The sequence below is a fragment of the Lissotriton helveticus genome, chromosome 6, assembly GCF_964261635.1.
Source record: "Lissotriton helveticus chromosome 6, aLisHel1.1, whole genome shotgun sequence".
NCBI classification, from domain to species: domain Eukaryota; kingdom Metazoa; phylum Chordata; class Amphibia; order Caudata; family Salamandridae; genus Lissotriton; species Lissotriton helveticus.
In genome coordinates, this window is record NC_136067.1 from 1057017961 (window position 1) to 1057031392 (window position 13432).

Genomic DNA, 13432 nt, shown 5'->3' on the forward strand with positions numbered 1-13432 from the left:
CGGCACGATCCCTGAAGTTCCCAAGTTCGCTCATCGATCCGCCTGGGAATCCAAACCCATACTTTTCTGTTTAATGCCTTGCATATGCTTCTTTCAGAGCACCTACCAGTCAGTGGCAGTGGTTGTATTCCATGTATGTTAATGTAGATCCTACAGCAGACAATCTAATGAGAAAGAGTGGCAAGTGGCATATGTTCAACCTCTTCAGAACGATTTTCAGCCAGGCTGGGTTGTAGGAGACTGCACTACCTGGATCAGTAACGTGGTATATTGTTATTGCCTGCCTCAAATGATCAGCTGCCCCTTGACCATAAATATGAACATGTATACAGGGTGGATGAGAGGCATTACGATCGAATAGCAAGTAAAAAGATGCAACCTATAGAAGTTGACAAACAAAAACAAGTCATTGTCAGAGAGTCTTTATGTGGCTTTATTTGCATTCGTTTGGAACAGCCAACAGGTTTCGCCCAAACAAGGGCTTCTTCAGGGCTGTAATGGCAAACAATATATAGGTGTTTTAAAAACCGTAGATCAAAGACTACAGTATTCTGTGCGCGTTTTGATAAAGAGTCATAGGGGAGATTAGAGAAGGAGAACGGAACAGGCAAAAAAAGGGGGGAGAGAGAGGGATGAATGTGAGACAGGGACATGTGTTATCCCGGGTGTAGACCCTAGTGGTGTGTGCGCAGTAGGAGGAGAAAAGAAAAACAATGGGGATCTTTGAATTGTGGAAGGGAAGGCAAAAGGAGACCAGGTGGACATTTTAGGCCATATGTGCCATGTGTTGGTCTCAAACACCCAGGTGATAGTGCTCGGGACGGTGTGAAGATGTCCAAAAATTGGCCAGCTTACCGATTAACTGTGCCATATGGCTGGCATTATGGGTAGCACGAGAAGGAAACATCTGTTAAAGAGCCTAGTATGGAAGAAGAAATAGTGTCAGTGGAGACGGCGGCGGGGGAGGTACGCCAGTGGTGGAGCAGGAAGCATCAATGAGTCAACGTACCTTTAGAATCTAACAGCTGCCCATGGGTTTATCTCACAGTGTTATCCAGTTCTTGGACTGGTTAATGGTCTGTGTTGACGTACATCTGTGGAGTAGCAAGGGTCGAAATAAGACCAGGAAGGGACCTATGCCATCCAATTTGCCTTATCACAAATCTGTGCATGCAGATTCGACCAAAAATACCAAGTTGAAGATGCCTCCCTGAGCTGGGTCCTGTGCTGAGCCGCTACGTGATATTTAAGAAGAGAGTGAGTGTAAAGCATGCGGGCAGAAATCAGAATGAGTGAACCACCCGGTAACCTCAGTGTTAGTCAGGTGATGGAAAATTGCCCCTAGACGGTGAGTGAAAGGACTGGGCAGTGTCTCAGGTGAGAGCAGAACTAAAACGGGGAGTGTAGTGAGGGAACTTCCTAAACTTGGTGAGCGTTACTTAAATTGCATGTGAGGTGAAAATTAAGCAAGCAGAAGAGACTCACAGGTGGCCTCAGTGCATGTCGTGCGACGAAATATCACTGAAAGTTAGTAAAATGGGTGCAGGGCTGTAAGAGCGAAAAGGTGAAAGGTAATTCGGGGTGCGGATCAAGTAAAAGGAAAAATACCCCGTTGGTCTCCGTGCCGGTTGGGCAATGGAAACACCAATAGAAAGTGAATCAATGGGTGCAGGGTGGTGACATTTGTGTCAGCAGAACCTGTATGGACACCAGGGCTGGTATCTGAATACCCGATAGCAGTACTGTACATGTGTGTGGCATGTCTATACTTATAATCAAGGGCACACAATAAATTTGAGCCTTGGGGTGATACTTCTAGGTACGCTAAGATCAGAAAATTCCCCACGTAATTAAATTGAAAAATAATTAACCGGGCTATCGTGTACTAAGTTAAATAGTTTTTCGAGTCAAGAAGAACAAGCGCGCAAACTAAACCTCGCCAGCTAATTGTCTGAAGGACTTACTCGTGTTGGCGGTCGCTGTAGAGTAAAACTAGATTCGTCCTATCATCTGCGGGTTAAAAGGCAAAGTGGAGGCTCTCCGACGAAAACCGCTAAGTAGCGGAGCCTGCGCCAGTCAGCTGCCAGGTAACGGAAGACTAGACTGCGCACAACGAGTGTCAGGTGTACTCACTTCCAGTGGTAGGATTGAGAGAGACGCGAATGGTAAAGGTATAAAATATAGTGAATGTAATGATTTAAGAGACGTTTAATAATATACCTAAAATAGCGAGGTCTGGCCAAAGGGGTAAGACTGGGCGTAGGGGCAGCTTAAGGTATAGTGTGCTTATAGAATGGTCTGTTGCATCAAGCCAGTGTGTCATCTGTCCCCGCTGTAGGGAAGCCTAAGGTAGTGCACTTACACAAGGCATTAATATCCATTGTACATTTGGTAAAACAATATAGTGTCTGTCCCAGAAGATAGTGGGAAACATGATGGTGTATTGATACTGATAGTCTGTTGAGGGGAGGAGTCAAACTGAGTATGATGATTTACCTGGGAGGTCTCCAAAAACACATGTGAATAATAGAGACAAGGAGAGCGTAAAGGAGGAGAGAGTCAAACGGACACAAAAAGGGTAAACATCAGTAAAGCAAAATGTAGTCCCAGCAGATAAACAGTTGCATATATTTGAAGTCAAAACCTTCAGTTCACTCTGGTTGTTTCTAAATAAAACACTATGGCGTGTAATCATCAGTAAAGCACAGCGTGGTATTTGCTGATAAACAGTTGAATATAATCAAAGTCAAAAACTCATTCAGTCAATGTCAGTTAATTCTAAATAAAAGACTCCAGTGTTTTTTTTAAATCTATTGTGGAAACTACAATGTAATCCTGGGTTGATCATGTGACTCACATGTCAAGGGACAAGCATGTAGGTGTGCAGTTACATGTCTAAGGTGTCCAAGCAATGAGGTTCTGGTACCTCGCGTGTTGAGTACCAGATGCAATGGATGCCTGGAGTATGTGGGCAATATGGTTACAGTGCCACATTCTCCAAGCATCAAAACATTATGTCCCAGTGGGTATGTAGGCAATAGTGTTACAGCGCCTCACATCTTAAGGTATACGAGTATTAGGGTTACAGTTCCTTACATCCAGATGTCATAGGTGTATGGGCAATATGGTTACAATGCCTCACATCCTGAGCATGCTGAACATTTAGCGCCTTAGGAATGTAAACAATATGGTTACAGTTCCTCACATCTAACGTACAGCGCAGGAGAAATTAGTAATCTCAGTAAAACTTCAAATGACCAACGATGTTGTGATCATTAACCCTGGGCAAAGCACTATGCTACGCTTGCGTATTTTGCGAAGTTGCGCTACTTCATTCTACGCGAATTGCACGTATCACAGTGCAAACACCTGTAGTGCAGAGGTAATTTTTTGCTTGCTCGTGGTCCTCAATGTCAAGTGGGTGACCGCGAGCAAGCAATATGACATCGCAAAAAGACTTTTTCCGCATTCGTGATCAGCAACATCAAGTTGCCGATCGCAAGCGTGGAAAATAAACCTCATCGAGGAGATTCTCAACGTAGGGAGGTCAGGTTTCTCATTTCGAGTGGTCATGTATGCTTGTGATGAGAAACTATCAGTCCGCGTTGAGAAAGCTGCCGCTCGAGTAGAAATCTACTCGAGCGGCAGAAAACGACCGCTTGCACTGTGCAAGATGCAGTTTGCACTGCTTGCACAGTGCGGACAAGCATCCGGCACTGTGCAATCAGTGCAAACAGCATTTTGCACAGTGCACTATGCAGTTCGCGTAGCTACTCGTAGCTCGCATAGTGTAGAGTGCACTTCACGTAGCTACGCGTGGCGCTACTTCGCAAACTACGCCCAGACTTGGTATCATGTGGCCTAATTGTAAAACATATTATATTAAGCAAATGGCTGACACAGGATGTCGTAGACCATGGTAAAGTCAGGACAGGGACTGTTACAGAATGTCAAGAAACGGTCTAGGTGTGTGGAACATTACAAGAAATAATGCATTTCCTTGTCAGTGTTGAGACCTAGTGTAGAGGATCGTAGAGTGCATATCCATCTGGCTTCGAGTTTCCTGAGTGCCAGCACTCTATCCCCCCTCTTTTGTTGCTCAGAGCAATGTCTATGCCATGGAAGTGGAATTTGGTCCTTACTACACCACTCTTGCACTTGTGTGAGAAGAGAGCGTATGTTGTGTTCTGAACGAGTGTTGCCCCGAGATTACACCCTCTTGCCGAGACAGGACGCCACCGGACACGGTCTCTGTACAACACAGCAATTTGCTCACAAATTTACCTTCACACTAAGTATACCTCTGGTATGACCTCAATACTGGCCTGGGATTTCTATCACATGGACATATTGTTGGTCCCCTCTACCTGAGGCCATCTCCTTTAAACTTCACGTCCCGACAGAGACGTTTCACGCTTACAGCGTTCGATATATCTCAGTTTACCTGGTGGGACATCAGCAACTTTACCTATGCCATGAAGAAGCCCATGTTTGGGCGAAACGCGTTGGCTGTTTATTTCTGAAAATCAAGCATACCTCAAATAAAGAATCACAAAGGCTACTATGACAATGTCCACTCATTGTCTACTCATTGTTTTTTCAACTTGCATATATTACTGTTCCTACCTGTTTTCAGTATATATTGCCTCTCATATCCCCCCTGTGCATGTTTAAATGTGTGTCAAGTGGTAGCTGACCATTTGAGGTGGGCAATATCTAGAACCTACGACTTAACTAGGCAGTGCAGTCTTCTTTAACCCGGCTGCCTTCTCTCCTCTACTTAACTTACATACGTTTGTCTTTTTACTTGCTCTTCAATCGTATTGCCTCTAATCCTCCCTCTATACTCCTTCTCTTTTTTCCAGTTTACTTTATTTTCCTTTGGAGGCATTATAGGTATGCTAAATACCACACTATCCCATTGACTGTTATGGGAGAGGGGCAACAGACACACATCAGCCAATCCATCTCTGACTCAAACTGTGGCGTGGTCCACGGTCCGGGGGAAGGAAATGGAGCAAGATAGTCTACAGTGACAGAAAAAGGTCCAGATGCTCTAAAAAAATCTCATTTGATATTGCAGTGATTTGATTGGGCGCCGGACGTTTTGAGGATCCTTGTCTCCTGACCATTATCGTTTTCATTTAAGTGAATTGATTACAATATTCTATGGTATATATTTCCACTCACTGGAAGGTGCATCCTTAACTCTTATCCTGATGAAGACTGGGCATTCTAAATATTTAGCCTTTGGATTTGGATTTATACATGCATACACTTGGACTGTAAATATTAAGAATGTCCTACTTACCTTGAGCACAAAATATGAAACTTACAATTTTCTCCTTGAAAATGTTCTAGGGTACATGTTTTGTACAGGCTAACATACCTCTTTTTGGTACATTATGTGCTGGAAAAAATAACGCAATACTGTGGCTGCAGTGTTTTTCTTATTATAAATAGTGTACAATAAATTGGTTCAGCTATATGAAGTCTGTAAACAATTCATAGTTAACTGTATTAGAAATTTAAAAAAAAAATCAGTAGCAATATTGCATAACTAACAATGACACAGCATACTTAAAGTTCATCAATAGGAAGGTAACACCACTCATTTATAAATATTACAGACACTGGGGAAATATTTAGAATACAATGTCGGAGCAGCGCCAAATTTGGAAGCGCTGCATTCTGACATTTTCAAAACACAGGGATGCGCCATATTCACAAGAATATAATGCACCCCTCTGTTTCCCCTAGTAATGGCACAAAAAAAGCAGCCTAGCTCCAGTGTAGGTGGAGAAAAATTGCAGCCATATCTCTCATTGTATATGCCTAACCATGAACGTTACCTTCTGACCCGTTTTAGACTGAATATTGTTTTTAGGACACTATCGTTCCCCTTGATGAATTGTTGGTCGAAGGATTTATGTCTTTGTCCATGCGATGAAGTATCCCATCAATCAGATATACACATATTATTTTTTTGTAAATTTTATACTCTTCCCCGAAAGAATCTTATCATCCCTATCCTCAAGGATCTAAATGTATATAGATGCCGCCTAGCGTTTACAGAATGCCAGAAAATGGAAACTGTTTTTATGGTTGCTTCAATTGCAGAATTTTTAAAACTGGTTTTTAAGTGCCGTAAATCAATTCAAACGGACTGATCGTTTTTTATTGTATATATGAATTATACTTTGATGTTTTCTTTTCTTTTGGTGTTCTTAAAATAAGTTTACTTCACCTCTTGTAAACTGTATTTGTCATGCTACTTTCATGGTTATCTTGCTTTTTTAACCGAATAAAGTAATTTTGAATCTTGATAAATAGTGTACAATAAATTGGTTCAGCTATATGAAGTCTGTAAACAATTCATAGTTAACTGTATTAGAAATTAAAAAAAAAAATCAGTAGCAATATTGCATAACTAACAATGACACAGCATACTTAAAGTTCATCAATAGGAAGGTAACACCACTCATTTATAAATATTACAGACACTGGGGAAATATTTAGAATACAATGTCGGAGCAGCGCCAAATTTGGAAGCGCTGCATTCTGACATTTTCAAAACACAGGGATGCGCCATATTCACAAGAATATAATGCACCCCTCTGTTTCCCCTAGTAATGGCACAAAAAAAGCAGCCTAGCTCCAGTGTAGGCACCCTGCCACTAAGTGACAAGGGTGCCGGCGCTGTATGGACATTGTTTATGCGCAGGAAGAGAGTCCTGCACATAAAGAATCAATAATGGCGATTTGCACCTTTTATATGGGCTGCAGAATGCAGAACACTTGTAAAGAGCAAAAAATGTAGAGAAATTAATAATTTCTCCTCGTTTCGCCGTTCTGATGCCTGATATTCCATTGCATTTGTTTTTGCCGCTGCCTCAGCCTTGTAAACATGGGACGTCGTCAAAAAGCAATGGGTGTTGCGGTGGAACGCCCACAGCAACACCCATTGCACCCTCGTTTGCCACATAGGATTGGGGCGGAAATGAACATGTTTACAAGGTGGCACTAAGCCATGCAAGTGACTTAGCGCCATCTAGTAAATATCGAAAATGTTGCTCCGCCAATGGAGCGTCAAAAAAAGTGACGCTCCGGTGGCGGTTACGGCTTGTAAATATGCTCCACATTGTTAATCTAAAAAATCAGCCGCACTGGTAAACAGAAAATCTACCACACAAACTGTAAATCAGACTTCTACTGTTGAGAACAGACCTCTGGAGAATTGTCTTAGGGGACTGGCTTTAAGACAGGCCTCTGCGAAACGTAATGGCGAAAAGCATTACTGCGTGCCTCACCTACAGAACAGTACTGCACACACGTACCGTAAAGTAATTCATTTCATGTGTGTAAAATAATACATCAGTATCAAGATGGTTTGAACTCTTTCTATCTCAAAATTAACACAGATCCCCCGAGCAAACTCTCCATTCGAATCTATTTTGCCTAACTAATGTATATAACTTTCATTGTTTGCCATCGTTTTTAACTACAGTTTTTCTCTTTCTGTACTCTGTACTGTTGATCATTCTTAAATATCCCATTTATGTGTTGCTGTTTTTTGTGTCAAGAAGCTGGGCTCCTGGCATCTCTTCGCAAACAGTACACACTGTGAGGCCTTTCCTTTGGCAGTCAGGGGTTAGTGATCCTCAGCTGTACCATTTTGAGATTTACCACTAGTGTCTTGGAGCTGCATTTCAAATGTACTCTCTTTTAGCACTCAACTGAAGACAGGATAGTGGGATCAAGTAGTCTAGGCTTATTCAAAAGGATGGTGGAAGGTTAGACATCCAGAATGCAGTTTGCACAATAGTAAGTTTCATTGAGGTTAATGTCTAGTCAGTTCCCTGCAAGAGATATGGTCCCAAACTGTAATGTTGCTCCTAACTGCGACGCTTTATAGTTACTATTAGCACCGGGGCCTAGGGCTGTTGTGACTATATGGAAGAGGTTTGCGAAACACATTACAGTGTTAAAGATGTACTGCCAAGCGAAAGTAAGTCTTTAGGTTTTGCTTTCTCTAATTTAGTTTCAGTGGGGTTTCAAAGGGTTTTTGATGAGGTTTCGGCATGTAGTAATGTGGTTCGATAAATCTGCTACAAATTATTGCACAGACCCATTAGCCTGCCCTCTGCCAAGTCTTTCTTTCTTTTCTTTAAAGTCTGCAAGCTAAACTTGGGAAACATTCTGTAGCTGTTCAAGCAACCACCACACTGCCCCCCTGATGCCAGCCTTAATATCATAATGTAGCCAACTCAAAGGTTTCTGACAAACAAGGAACTTAAAATGGGGACAATGCTTGCTTCCCAAGCTACAGTTGACAAAGTAGCACTCCAGCAGCCACATCTACCCCTGCTGACAACAGTGATGCCCAGCCTATTAGGCCAGGCGGTGGGCAACTGTGCTCTTTACCATGTTGGGAGGGTCACCACTGAGATATTGAGACCCATCCACCCACACCCAACAAAAAGTCCAGTGCAGCGACATGGGTCAGTGGTAAAGGAGTTTAATAAACGGAGCTTAAGGAGGTTGGAAAGGCCACACCCGCACACGTCTCCGCAGCAACCGTCCCAAAATTGTACTGGGCACGGTTGCCCGCCGACTTTTAATAGGACTTCATGCCTGGGGACGCATTTTCAAATCCTGCATGGCCTTCCCATTGGCCGGTGGGATTCACGCCTTTTGCCCCTGCTTTGCGGCCGTTTCTCTCCACAACCCCCTTTCTCATGCTTGGGTGTGGGGTGCCATTTCCTGGCCACTGTCCCACAGGGAACCACATTCCCAGGCCTTGTCGAGTTTACCACACCGGCCCCTTAGGCGCCTTTTGTGTGCTGGCCTCTGTTTGTCACTGTGTAGTAAAACCACGACTGGGACAGTGTGGGAACTTTAGTCACATTTTATTAAGGGCTGTTGCTATTCAAAGCCGAGGGACCCCAGTGAAAATTACTACTCATCCCTGTTTAAGATTACAGTCCTAAGTGGAACAGAAGTTCACAGAAGGCTGCCTGCTGTATGCCAATCTTCAAGTAAGGAGAAACCTTCAGCTTTGCTTTGAATATCTGGACCTAGAAATTGCTCTGGGGCTAGATAACCTATCATCTTGCTGTCCTCATATGGACAAAGGGAGTCCTGGTTGCCCTTAAAATATATGCCTGCTGCCTGGAACCAAGGTCGGAATGGGAACCCAAAGCAGCCCTGGCAATTGTGTCAGAGCAACCCATCTTGAGGGGTACTAGTCTGAAGCACTGCTGCTTTAGTTACTGGGAGCTGCAATATCGCCCTCCAGTAACATAACCACCCCCCACCCTTCCAGCCTATCGGGGAAATGCCCGATGCCCACTACGGCCAGTCCGGTCCTGCCTGGAACTTGTGTCCATGGCTAGCAGAGTGTGGAAAAACCTAAGGAAAGATGGATCTGTGTCCACCTGAATAAAGCCAGCAGACATGTGGGTAACATGCAAAACGTCTGTATTTGGGGAGTGTAGAAAGTGCAGCATCTAAGAGAGTTGGCATTTTCGCAGCCTGACATTCTGTTGTGGACCTAAAGTTATGACGAGCCTCAGCAATTGAAAAATTCTAATTAGTGTTTTAAAAACGAGGGTCTGTGCACGTTTTCAATGGCGCCTTTTAAAACAGGAACATTACATGCTACAAGTGAGTGAAACTGAGTGATTGAATCAGTGACTTTAAAGAACAGCATTTTCCACAAACGAGTTCAAATCAGTTTAAGCTTCCTCCTTAAACAGAAGGAAGACATCAATTTTTTAACTGCTGGAGGAAATATAGGGTACGTTATCCCTATCTATATTTGAATCCCTGTCTCATATGCATTGCTCTGTGACAAAGTCCTGGATAGAGAGCCCGAGGTAATAGAGTACTGATCTGATGTAGGAAAACTACAACCTGCTGTGGTGCCCCTTTCTTAAAACTGAAGGTGCCTGCAGGTGAAAGGTTCTAGACATAGCAATCCTGCAGCCCACTGAATGTGGGGAAGAACTGAGAGGACTTTGGGACCTGCTCCTAAGTTTGAGGGTGCCCTATTGCATCTATCCTTGGGGGAGGAGGGGAAGGGGGAATGATTTGTTGGAACAAGTTATGAAGAAACTTGATTTTTCACCATTAGCAGGCGGTAGCTTTTAGAATTTGTTGCAGCTACCCTACAAAGACACATGCAAAAACAACAATTGATGGACGGAATGTTGCACAATGGCAAAACATTCACCCTGTCACAGGTCTGGGTTTAATCCATCGTTATTTTTCTCTGCACAACTTTTTGGCTTACCATCTGGTTATAGTGTTAATAATTTCTCATCACAATTTATATTTTATGTCGTGATTATAGCTAGGAGAGAGATATGTAGAGAATGGAAATCGGTTGCCCCACTGTTCCCATGAGGCACATGGTCAGACTGATTTGCATATGGCCATGTCAGAACTGGGGTGGTGTGGTGAGCAAAATAACGATGGAATAAACCCAGATCTGTGACTGGGGGTGAATGTTTTGCCATTGTGCAACATTTCGTCCATCAATTGTTGTTTTTGCATTTGTCACCCCGAGTGGGACGGGTATGCTCAGACATGAGTAACGTGCTCTCCATGCCACTGGAATCAAGCTATCCTGGCTGATGACGGCTGATTGCCAAAACCCGGTCCTGGGATGCTTGATTCCGGTCCAGGAAAGTCATTGCTTGGCAGTTCGGTCTGGACTGTTTCCATGAGGCACAGGGCCAAGACTGATTTGCATATGGCCATGTCTGAACTGGGGTGGCTTGGTGAGCAAAATAACGATGGATTAAACCCAGATCTGTGACTGGGGGTGAATGTTTTGCCATTGTGCAACATTTGGTCCATCATCTTGTGTGGTTTGCTGTTCACCCTACAAAGACACAGCCTCATCTACTTCATTAAATTCCTTGCCCACTTGGGGGATTTTCATCTGAAAAAACATGTCCACTAAACTTTCAGGTCACTGATATCTGGCTTTAAAGTTATCTTGGGATTGTTTCAGCTTTCCCAAAAAAATCCTAGTTCCAAAGCAAAGTCCTTGACCCAAGTCCCAACATATATGTAAAAATGTGCACCTTGTGGGTCACATCACATGGTCCAAGTCAGAATCCCATAAGATATATATTTGGAGGATGTTACCTATTTGTAATTTAATTTTGAATCGTTGGTTCATATGATTGAAAAACTTTTATTGTTTGATTATTTAAAATCATTACAATTAGGAAAAGCTTTATATGTAAAAAAGGAGATTAAAAAATGAGCCACTGATAAAAAAAATTAAAACTATGATATTTTAAAATTGCATTGGGGCATGGTATTCCAGATTTAAGTTTAATAATTTTCCAAAGACATGCTTTATCTAAAAAGGATATGTGAATGGGGGTACAAAAACGTCATTATTAAAGAGGGTGCAATCCCATTAAAAACACTTAAAAAGGAAAGAAAAATTAAAAGAAAGCTGACTTGTTATTATTATTATTATTATAGGGGTTTGTAAAGCGCCTGGTGACGCCTCCCGGCGTGTCCCCGCGCTGTGGAGAAAGAGTATTGCAATGTGGATCCAGAGACAGAGATTAAAGAGTAAAAAGATAGGTTTTTAACATTTTCCTGAAGGATGCCTCATCATTCTCTTGTCTGATGTGCATAGGAAGGGTGTTCCATTTTTTTGCTCTCAGAGTACGAAAGGATCTGCCTCCCATTCTAGCTTTTTTAGGGAGCGTTGTTTTAAGCAGACCTGTACCCATTGACCGTAAGGATCTATTAGGTACGTAAAGTGTAGCTAGATCAGACATGTAGGGAGGGGCCTTAAAATGAATGATCCTGTGGCCCCAGAGGAGCGCTTTGAATAGTATCCTCTTGCTAATCGGCAGCCAGTGAAGGGCAGCCAAGGAAGGTTTAGAGGGAGCTCTACGGGGGAGTCTTAGCACAAGTCGTGCAGCTGAGTTTTGCAGGACTTGTAATTTCCTCATGTTTTTTTCTGAAGTACCCAGCAGCAGCACATTTCCGTAATCTATACGGGAAGTAATAAGTGCCTGAGTCATGGTACGCCTGGAACTTATCGGTAGAAGATCCAGGGTACGATTGAGGGTTTTCATGACTCCAAAGCACTTCCCTACTGTTTTTTTGACATGGCTGTCATAGGATAGTTTATTATCTATCCAGACACCCAAATTCTTGGCTTCCTGACTGGGAATAGGTACGGGTCCCAAACAAGAGGGCCACCAATTATTGGTCCAATTTATGTTATTCCCACCTATTATGAGCACCTCGGTTTTAGTTCCATTTAATTTGAGGCAATGCTCATTCATCCATGCAGCAAGCTTGCACATGCATGATTTGAAGTTGTCAGCCGCGGAAGAGGGAGCTTGGGACAGGGAGATCAGAAGTTGAGTATCGTCGGCGTAAGAGACAAGCTCTACGCCGAACGATTGGACTACCTCTGCCAATGGAGCCATATATAAGTTGAACAGGGTGGGACTCAGGGCAGAGCCCTGAGGCACCCCCTGATCCAATGACATGCTGTCCGAAAGAAAACTTCCCCGTTGGACCTGAAAGCTCCTGTTGGTGAGGAAAGCTTTCAGCCATCCCAATGCCTCTTTGGTGACCCCCGCTCTGTTTAGACACTGTAGCAGAATGGAATGTGCCACAGTGTCAAACGCGGCACTAAGGTCCAGCATGATCAAAGCCATGGTCTTGCCCTCGTCTGCTCCTTCCTGCAGAGTTTCAGTAGCTCTCAAGAGTGCTGTCTCTGTCGAGAAGCCTGACCTAAAGCCCGATTGAGAGGTATGGAAGGCGTTTTGGGCTTCAAGATGGACCGTGAGTTGGGCATTAGCTACTTTCTCTGCTAATTTAGCAAGATAGGGCAGCAGGGAGATCGGTCGTAGGTTCTCCATTATGTCCTGACTCACGTTGGTTTTTTTTTTGATGGGGAACACTATTGCTTTTTTCCAGTCTGCGGGTAGACAGGCCGTAGAGAAAGACATTTGAAGCAAGTGTCTAAAGTGGGGCTCAAGGACCGAGAGACTCGCAGTCAAAATTTTTGGTGGCGCAGGATCTCGCGGAGAACCAGATTTAATACTTTTACACATTTTTATCAAAGTTGCAGCGGGAGGTACAGAAAACGCACATAGACAAAGTTGCGTGTGTGTGTGGTCTACGTTCTCTACAAAGTCAATGCCAGGTTTTATATTGTTGGAAAAATTCACATAGATGTTTGTGATTTTATCCGAAAAATACTTGGCAATTTTATTGCAGGTTTCCACTGAGTCAGTGTGGGAGGTGGGATTATCATCCACTATAGAGATTTCTTTGTAAATCTGGAATAGCTCCTTGGAGGAGTTTTCCGCTTCCAGGATTCGGTTATTATAGTACGATGCTTTGAATAGACGTACCTTTTTATAGTATTCTTTTTGTG

General features: G+C 43.3%; 1 protein-coding gene across 2 annotated transcripts in view; it reads left to right on the plus strand.

Annotated features, from left to right (window-relative positions):
- KMO (kynurenine 3-monooxygenase) overlaps positions 1 to 13432 on the plus strand; it is a 514165-nt gene that overhangs the window by 404598 nt on the left and 96135 nt on the right. The window lies entirely within an intron of this gene.